Source organism: Populus nigra, chromosome 16 (genome assembly GCF_951802175.1).
Source record: "Populus nigra chromosome 16, ddPopNigr1.1, whole genome shotgun sequence".
Lineage (NCBI taxonomy): Eukaryota > Viridiplantae > Streptophyta > Magnoliopsida > Malpighiales > Salicaceae > Populus > Populus nigra.
In genome coordinates, this window is record NC_084867.1 from 13,046,426 (window position 1) to 13,055,631 (window position 9,206).

Here is a 9,206-nt window from a genome sequence, read left to right on the forward strand (position 1 = left end):
TTCCTAACTATTTTTTTTTTAATATTTCATGATTAAAAAAAATGCGAGACTCTGCATTGGGTGATCATCCTTCAAGCATTTTTATATTATATTCTTATTTTTTCTCGTAGTTATTCATTTCTTGTGTTAAACAACAAATCTTACTCTCTCTCTCTCCCCCTTAATTACCCTAATTATTTTAGGTTCTATCTATGATGTGAAATCCGAACTTTACAATTAATAATAGCTAGCTTGTACCCCACCATTCCATGACTCCTGATTATTAAGAGATGAAGACTATTTGTATAATGACAATCGGACTTGATGTTAATAGTGTTTTCCATATATATATATATATATATATATATATATATATATATATATATATTTTAAAAGTGTTTTAAAAAAAATTATTTATTTATTTTTACTTCATTTCATTGTATTTCCCTCAGAAAAATTGTTATATAACAAAAAAGAAAAATTGGAATGACAATATTTACATGGTTAGCCTTCAGACGATAGCCATGGATGAAAACTTGTAGAAAGAAAATTAGGAGCATTGGCCACCAGTGAGCTGTAGATATTCAAGTCAATCACAAGTCATCCCACTCGAATTTATTCGGTATTATTGAAGTTTTCTATATATTTTTTTTTATAGTAATAACCTTTGAATTAAAACAAAACTTTTAAAAATAAAAATTTAAATATTTTATATGTCTCCCACTAGATCAAATGGAGGGATAGAACTCAGACAAATGCATCCAATAAACATTTGGAAGCTATTTACACATTTGGCCTCAGGTCCAAGCACAGTGACAGTATATAATGCATCCATTATAGAGGCTGAATACTTTTTCTTTGATATTTTGCCATTGTTGACGAGAGTTGACGTTTTCAGGAACTTGTCTGTCTTGGTCATGATCGAGAATTTCTTATGAGGACACGTACAAAGAAGATACATAGACAGTTGCGTCTGAAGAGGTGTAGAATATCTCATATTATGGTCTTCCATTCATGATTGGATGTCTTTGGGTTTCAGCAATGGTGATGTTTCCCATGAAATTCATGTCGTTTGCTGTTGGTTAGAAAGGAGATTAGGAGCATTCGATCTTGGCACTTCTTTGAACTGATTTTATTTTGTTTGTAGAAATTCATTTCTCTCTAAAATTAATTTTTATAATTGACTTGTATGCAAGTCAGGCGACCAGAGAAGATCAATTGACTCATCCATGATTCAAAGAGGTGGGAAGAAGCGGCATCATCGGATTCTAACAAAGGAAATACATTAATTAGAAGTGTGTTTGGTAATAATTCACTCAAATCAATTTGTTTGATGATGAAAGTAGTATATATAATTTAGAAGTTAATTGACTTTTTATTAAATTAAAACTTGACTCCTTCAGTAATAACGTTTTGATCGAAGCAAAAAATTTGTTTCTAACTAAAAATATTGATAACTTTACTTTGACTCAAAAGTAAAAAAAAAAATTAAATTAAATCAATTTATAAAAATCATGCCAAAAACTTGACTCCTTCAGTAATTTTGTAACAGGTTACAAATACAGGATTATTGTATAATTTTTCATTTTTTTTCCTGAACATTTTGTGTGACAATCAACATTAATGAAATATTCCATGATTAAAAAAGAAAATGAAGTATTTGTCACCATTATTAGAAACTTGTGTTGGGGTTTCAGCTAGCTATGGACCCATTCTGACAACTTTTTTTTTTAATGAAATATTATTTTGCACCATTATGTGCTTCAAAAAATTATTATATTCTATTATTATATTCTAATCAAGACTTGCATTGGGTGATCACCTTTTCAAGGATTTTTGTAGACTAGGGGTATGAGTGTCCTTGCATAAAAGTTTGTACCAGGTACAAGTAAGAAGATTGAATATTCAATTGCGTCCTATGAGGGGTTGAACACTACTATAGTTTGCTTCTTCTTCTTCTTCTTCTTCTTGGTAATAATCGAATTTTAATAAAAAGAAGCTAGAGCAAAAATTGGAGGCTAAATAGCCCGATGTGCAAGCTCTTTGCTATATCAAATTTTAACTACAATCAACATTAAATTTTGATTTTTTTCTAATTAATCTCTTAATTTCATTAAATAAATTAATTTTAAGTTCAAATAAATCCTCAAACTTATCATTTTTTTAATTAAACTTTTGATTTGATTAATTAAATTAATCCAAAGTTTAATTAAGTCCCCAAGCTTTTAATTTATGTCGTCTTAACTCAAATTTCAATTTATTCTTCTTTCATTTTATTTTTTTATTTTTTTCATCATCATTTTTATTATTTTTATATAAAGTAAGAAATTTTTTAAAAAAATTAAAAGAAATCAAAAATTAAGTTATAACAACCACAGATATCATGATTCCAAGGTTCGAAATTTATGTGCCAACAAGCTCAATTTCTTAAACAGTGTGAAACTTCATCAAGCAGGTCATTATCCAAAGCAGGAGGTACAACGAACGCCAGCACCAAGTCCTTCAATCAAATGCGCACCTGTGACAAATAAGAAAACAGTGCATCCATTCAGGATGTGATCAAATCACGAGAACTTTGCAGGTTTCAGACAGGCTTACATGATTCGATCAAAATTGATTGATTAACATTATTTTAATCATGTTGTCTAAACACTCTAGAGCTTGGAGCAATTCACTAGTTACCAGGTTTTTCTCCATTCAAGACTGCACTTTCTGCTGGTTCGACACCATAAACCTGGATGTGAATGAAAGAAAATCATCCAATGAGATTATAATTAAACTAGAGGACAGTCATCTTGCTCTTCACACACACACTCACACCGCATAAGGAAAGCCTTGATCTCTAGGTTTCTCTGCTTTAGAAATTTCTCAGGTTCTTTGAAATAGAATCAGAATTTTAATGACGAAGCAATTAACCACAATTTTAGAAGAGTCCTGGCAATTGCTGTTCCAAGCTTTTCTTTTATCGCATAGAACTCTAGAAGGCTGAATTTGTAAATTAAAGGAAGACCACAGTTTTCAATAGCCAACAAAAGAACAGAATAGAAAAAAGCATGGTAGCAAACAAGAATGCCAACTAACCACAACACGTAGTGGAAACTTAAAGGCCTGCAAGAATAGCTTTTGCCATGAATTTTATCAGGACGGAAACAGTTTCAATCTCTAATTAATGAATTATTCCATGACTTAGTCATGATAATAGCATATGCTGAAACAAGATCAATAGGAAGGTTGTTGCCTGTTGGAGTTAAGCTTAAGGCCGGCCCCAGTTTGTTCAAATAATATCATCCCACGTTGGATAAACAGGTGAAGAGACAAAGGGTCGTGTGTATAAATATAAAGCAGGAAGCACCATTGAAACATACTTACCTGGACGGGGTCAATGGGCGATCAAGAAGGTCCATGGCCTAGGTCAGTACTGACATCCATTGTACTTAGGATGGGTGCTGGCTTAAGGTCTTCCCAAGTGGGAGAGTCCACGTCAAAATTTTGTGGTAGAGGGGGCTGCGCAAGCCGCGGCCCCTGCCCGATTCTAGTTCCATATTTTCTCTAGATTTAGACGACAATTTGAATCAAGCCCGGAGGTCTGTTTGTAGCTGAAAAGAAAGCAGCCTCCCAGTGGGCACGCTGTAAACCTCCCTTTTCCAAATTTGCTCAGATATTGAGGACGTAGCTGATGATGATTCTGGGAAATCATTTAGCTAGTTGTTGTTACAACTGGTTATGCCTCATCCAAACAGTACTTCATTGCTTGACTTTCCCTATTATTGCAAGAAATATCTAATTGTGGAACTTCAACTTCAAAAACAAAAATCATCATTCGCCAGGTTTTCCTCATTTTACTTCAGCACTTTCTACTGATTCTACACAATATGCCTAAGCTTCGATAAATTTTACATAATATTATTGCACTTGTTCTAGAACCAGCTAACATGAACTGTAAGGCCACCACGGCACAAGCAAAATCTGAAGAAGAATGAACACCAAAGATAGCAATCCACTGTCCCCCATATTCTATAGAGTTAACTTTGAAGCTGTTATGATTCCATAAGACCAAAACACCACCGGATTACCCAACAGCATTTATAGAAGTCCATCTAATATCCTGTTATTTCTAAAGAAAGTTGACAAATTTTTCTGTGCAAGCTGCCTGCGTAGTATTTTTGCATCTTGACATCGCGACGACCTTTAAAAATTCAAAGATTTTTTTGAAAAATAGATTTTTGACATCTTATTTTTTGATAGGGAAAGGTCTTGTTTAAAGAGTCGTCACCTAATATTATGGTCACTAGGAACCCTAACTGGTCATTAGAGATTTTATAATATGAAACTAGTTACGCAAAAGGAAAGATATTATCACTCTTTAAGCATCCTACCTGAGATAGATTGCATTACTGGTTTTATTTTAAATTGCTAAGAGTTTGTTGGTTGATGTTATGATGGTCTACTTGTAATATTCTTGATTCTAGCGTTAGTGAATTTTCAATGAAGAATATTTCCAACTTTAACGTTTGTAAATATTATGTAGCAAAAAAATAGTATTCATGAATCTGACATTAGTGAATAAACTAGTAAAATGAATTTAAATCAATACATACATATTTTTTATTTTTTAAAATGAAAAAAATATATCATATACTGGATTTGCATTTCATAGTAAAAATACACAAATCAATTTTAGAGTGAAATATCTAAAAAATGCAAGAGACCTACAAATAAATTCAAGAAAGTTCACGAATGTTTTTGGAATTTTCTGATATCTGAAAAGGCTTGACTAGATAACAAAATAAAAAGGGGTGGAATAAAAGGGTTGGCTGGGCCTGGAACCAGGCCCATCCCGGCCTCAACTTTTTTCTTTTTATTTTTTTTGAGCTGGTCTGACTCAATCTGTACGGGTCGGGCTGGACCAGCCCGGTCCAGTCACTGATCCAAGCCAGTAACCCTTGTGCACAGTGCGAAGGTAATTATAATTACCTTGGCACAGTACCGAACTTATTTGAATTTTGCGAAGGGAAAGGAAGCTTACCTGTTTCAGCGGGCTGCTGAAGAAGGAGGCTTGTTCTTTCTGGCTGATGTTACTCTCCCCTTTTCTTGCTTTTCTTTTGCTTTCTTTGTTCTTTATTTCCTGGTATGCTTCTGTTCATTCGCCTCTGTTTGCGTTTCCAGGTCTCCCCTGTGTTGTTCGTCCCCTCGAGTTGTGTCCTCCTGTTGTGGTCTTTCTCTCTGTTTATTCCCTTTCTTTTGTTTTCGTCTGTCCTCTGTTTACTTCCCCAGTTCTTTGGTTTTTTTTCTCCTCTGTTTGTGTTCTCTCTGTTTTCTGTGATTTTTCTCAGCTTCCGAAAAAATACCCCTTGTTCGTTCTCTCCTCCTCTGGTTTTTTCGTTTTTTCTCCCGTCTCTCCCCCGTCCAGTGCGCTCGTCCCCCCCTTTTTGTGGTCTTTTCTCTGAATGTCCTCTCTTTCTCCCCAGACAATGATCGTGGGGGTGAGGCATATTTGGAACTTGAAAAAATAAATTATAAAGTTTATTATTTTTTTAATTAAAATTTTAAAATAAAGTTTTTAGTGGATCCATGTGAAATTGTGTTCCGTATTAATTATTAAAATACTTTCAAATATATTATGGGAGCATACCACACTATTAAAGGGTGGTAACGAAATATTATGATGCGATATATTTTTTAAAATTTTTTTTAAAAAAAGATACTTTAAAATAAATTTTTAATTATTTTTTAATAATTAGCATATCAAAATTATTGACAAACACTAAAAAAAACCATTAATTTAATATTTTTTCAAATAAAATATATTTTTAAAATATATCCAAAAACAAAAGCTGCTATATTTCCGGACACTACAAAGACGTAGCCTAAAAGATGATATTTCACGGAGGAAAGTTCAAGCACACGTGATGATGAAGCTAAAGAAGGCAGGCAGTGAGTCCAATTGTTTTTGAATTTGAATTCAATTCTTTGTTTTCCTCTTTAATTTGTTCAGAAATCCGTGGAAGCTGATAACAACTTTGCAAGTAAAAGAACGAAAGTGTGACTGAAACTTTTCCATATCCCTTTAGAAGCATGAGTTTTTTGAGGTCCCCGGCCGGCCCTGAGAAGCATGCATGACATTTTGTCGTCGTCCAAAATTTATGTTAGAACAATGCAGGTCACTTTTGTATAATCCAGTAGTAATTGAGTAGAGCAGACGTCAAGTTTCATGTTAAAATGTGAATGTAGCTATCAACTAACTTAGAATGTTGAATGCCTTTTCTTAAAATTTAATTTCTAGCTGTTTTCCTAAAGCAAATTGGCTGTTTTTTTCTTCACTTAACATGATTGAGGGAATACTTTTACCTTCACTCAACTTCCACCACTCTCGTGCATGATTAGAAATCACTAATCATTTTAGATAGAAGAGGTTAATTCTATTTCAGTGTAGATTAATTGACCATGAGGAGATGATCCTATCATCTTTGTTGGGATTGAACAAGAAGTTAAAGAGATTAATTATGTATCTTTATCGAAAATGTTGTTGATTTCCTTAATTTTGAGTATAGATGTTTTATAAGGTTCTGCATGTCTTGATGATGAGATTGAGGAGCTGTGGGAAAAAAAAATAGCTCGATAACAAAATGCGAGACTGACTGTTCACTAATTATTCATGTGGAGATTTTATCATCTTTATTGGTATTCAACGTCAAGGATAAAGATGTTTTCTTGTTTTCAAATGTCCTCTTGCTATAGAAGTTTTAGGTACTACTAAATTTCATGGGATGGAGGAGCTCTGAAAAAATATATATTTAATGTGCTTACAAGATTTGAGACTGATTTTTCATGATTTTAAGATATGTTAGATTAAATGTAAGTTTATTGCATGATTTAATATAAAATAAGTTTTGATATGTGAAAAATATGGTATATACTATAAAATAATTTTTATGTATCTAAGTTTAATCAAGTCAACAAAATTAGAGTCGGTGACTTATCAAATTATTTAAATTTAATTAATATGATTTTCAGTGTAGTTCAAAAACAATTTAGAATTGAGTTAGATTTAAAGTCATGATCAGGTTTTTGAATTAGACCGAGCTTGATAAATATGATGTATTTTATCTCAAAATTCTATTGTATCAATATCACTCCATTGAAAGAAATCATAACCGGATAACCAGCTTTTTCAATTTATTATATTTTTCCGCATAAAAATTAATGAGGAAAAAAACCTGCTGAAAGCCCGAAGGAACATATTGAGTGATTGCAACAAAATTTGTTTCTTTGTATCACTGCTTTGTCATACGATGATGTTAGAAATCACTAAAGCCCTCATGCTAACAAACACTACAAAAACATTATTATTGATCATAAGCTAAGAGATAATGGAAGCAAGTCAAACTTAAAATAAACATTCAACCCTCTCAACCTCCTGTAATCTAAAATTATGCAGTGGTTGCACTCTCATTCTCCAGTGATGTGAAATATGTTAAATAATATTTATGTAGTCTTATTTATTAAGGGTAGAATAGTACTTTCAGTTCAACCTATATATACTTTAGTTGTATTTAGGTTAACATTTATGCATTTCATAATATACAGATTATTCAGAATTCTAGCATCCTTTTTGTGTTTGATCTTAATTACTTTAACATGGTATCAGAGCTGATTTTATGAAATGAGGCTTAATCCCAAATACAGCTTCGTGGATCCAACTATTTTTTTTGGAGTGATATTTTGTCTTCCGCTTCTGCAAAATTAGGTATTTCGACAGTTTTTGCAATTATTTTGGTATTTCGTCTTCCCTTCAGCTTCTGCAATTTGATATTTGCATTCAGTTTTTGCAAATTTGTTATGTGTTTTGAAGTAATCGTATAATTTCAAGAAGGGATTTGTTTAGTTTTTGCAATTTAGTATTTTGTTTTCCGCTACTTTTGCATTCTGGTTATCTGTGATTGTTGATTATGGCTACTGAAAGAGATGATTCGCTTCAGTCTATGAGTGTGAGGTTAGTTGGAAAGAACTATTTGTATTGGAGTTATGTAATGAGAAATTTCCTTTAGGGAAAGAAGATGTGGGGGTATGTTAGTGGGACTTATATAATACCTAAGAATATTGAGGAGGGGGATGTTGTTTTGATAGATACATGGGAAGCAAATAATGCAAAGATCATTACTTGGATCAACAATTCTGTTGAGCATTTGATAGGTATGCAGTTAGCGAAGTATGAGACAGTAAAAGAGGTTTGGGATCATCTGCAAAGGTTATTCACACAATCAAACTTTGCAAAACAGTATCAATTAGAGAATGACATACGAGCTCTTCATCAGAAGAATATGAGTATCCAAGAGTTTTATTCTGCTATGACAGATCTTTGGGATCAATTGGCTCTTACAGAATCAGCAAAATTAAAGGCATGTGGTGCCTATATTGAGCGTAGAGAGCAGCAACGACTGATACAGTTTTTAACAGCACTTCGCAATGATTTCGAAGGACTTAGAGGTTCAATTCTGCATTGTTCTCCACTGCCTTCTGTTGACTCTGTTGTTAGTGAGTTATTGGCTGAAGAAATACGCCTTCAGTCTTATTCTGAAAAGGGAATTCTTTCTGCTTCAAATCCTTCAGTATTAGCAGTGCCTTCTAAGTCATTCTCTAATCATCAGAATAAGCCTTACACAAGGGTTGGTTTCGATGAGTGCAGTTTCTGTAAGCAGAAAGGTCATTGGAAGGCTCAGTGTCCTAAGTTGAGACAGCAGAATCAAGCTTGGAAGTCTGGCAATCCGTCACAATCTAATGCTCATAGACCACCTCAGGGTTATAAACCACAACATCATAATACTGCAGCAGTAGCTTCCCCAGGCTCTATTACCGATCCTAATATTTTGGCTGAGCAATTTCAGAAGTTTCTCTCCTTGCAGCCACAAGCAATGTCCGCTTCTTTTTCCATAGGTCAGTTGCCTCATAGTTCCTCAGGTATGTCACATTCTGAATGGGTCTTGGATTCTGGTGCTTCCCATCACATGTCTCCAGATTCCTCATCTTTTACCTCTGTATCCCCTTTGTCCTCCATCCCTGTTATGACTGCTGATGACACTCATATGCCCTTAGCAGGTGTTGGTTCTGTTGTCACACCTCACATGTCTCTCCCTAATGTTTATCTTATTCCACAACTCAAACTGAATCTTGCGTCTGTTGGTCAAATATGTGATTCTGGTAATTATTTAGTCATGTTTTCTGGTTCG

The 9,206-nt window shown here is 33.5% G+C and overlaps 1 long non-coding RNA gene and 1 other non-coding gene across 2 annotated transcripts; one reads left to right on the forward strand and one right to left on the reverse strand.

The window, feature by feature from the left end:
* Positions 1–2,322: 2,322 nt before the first annotated feature.
* Positions 2,323–5,472, reverse strand: LOC133675106 (uncharacterized). Its single transcript, XR_009835344.1, has 3 exons — positions 5,006–5,472; positions 2,662–2,713; positions 2,323–2,497 (listed from the first exon to the last, which is right to left on the reverse strand). It is a non-coding gene; the product is annotated as an uncharacterized LOC133675106 (long non-coding RNA).
* On the forward strand, positions 3,341–3,504 carry LOC133676382 (U1 spliceosomal RNA). Its single transcript, XR_009835593.1, has one exon. It is a non-coding gene; the product is annotated as a U1 spliceosomal RNA (small nuclear RNA).
* Positions 5,473–9,206: the final 3,734 nt, after the last annotated feature.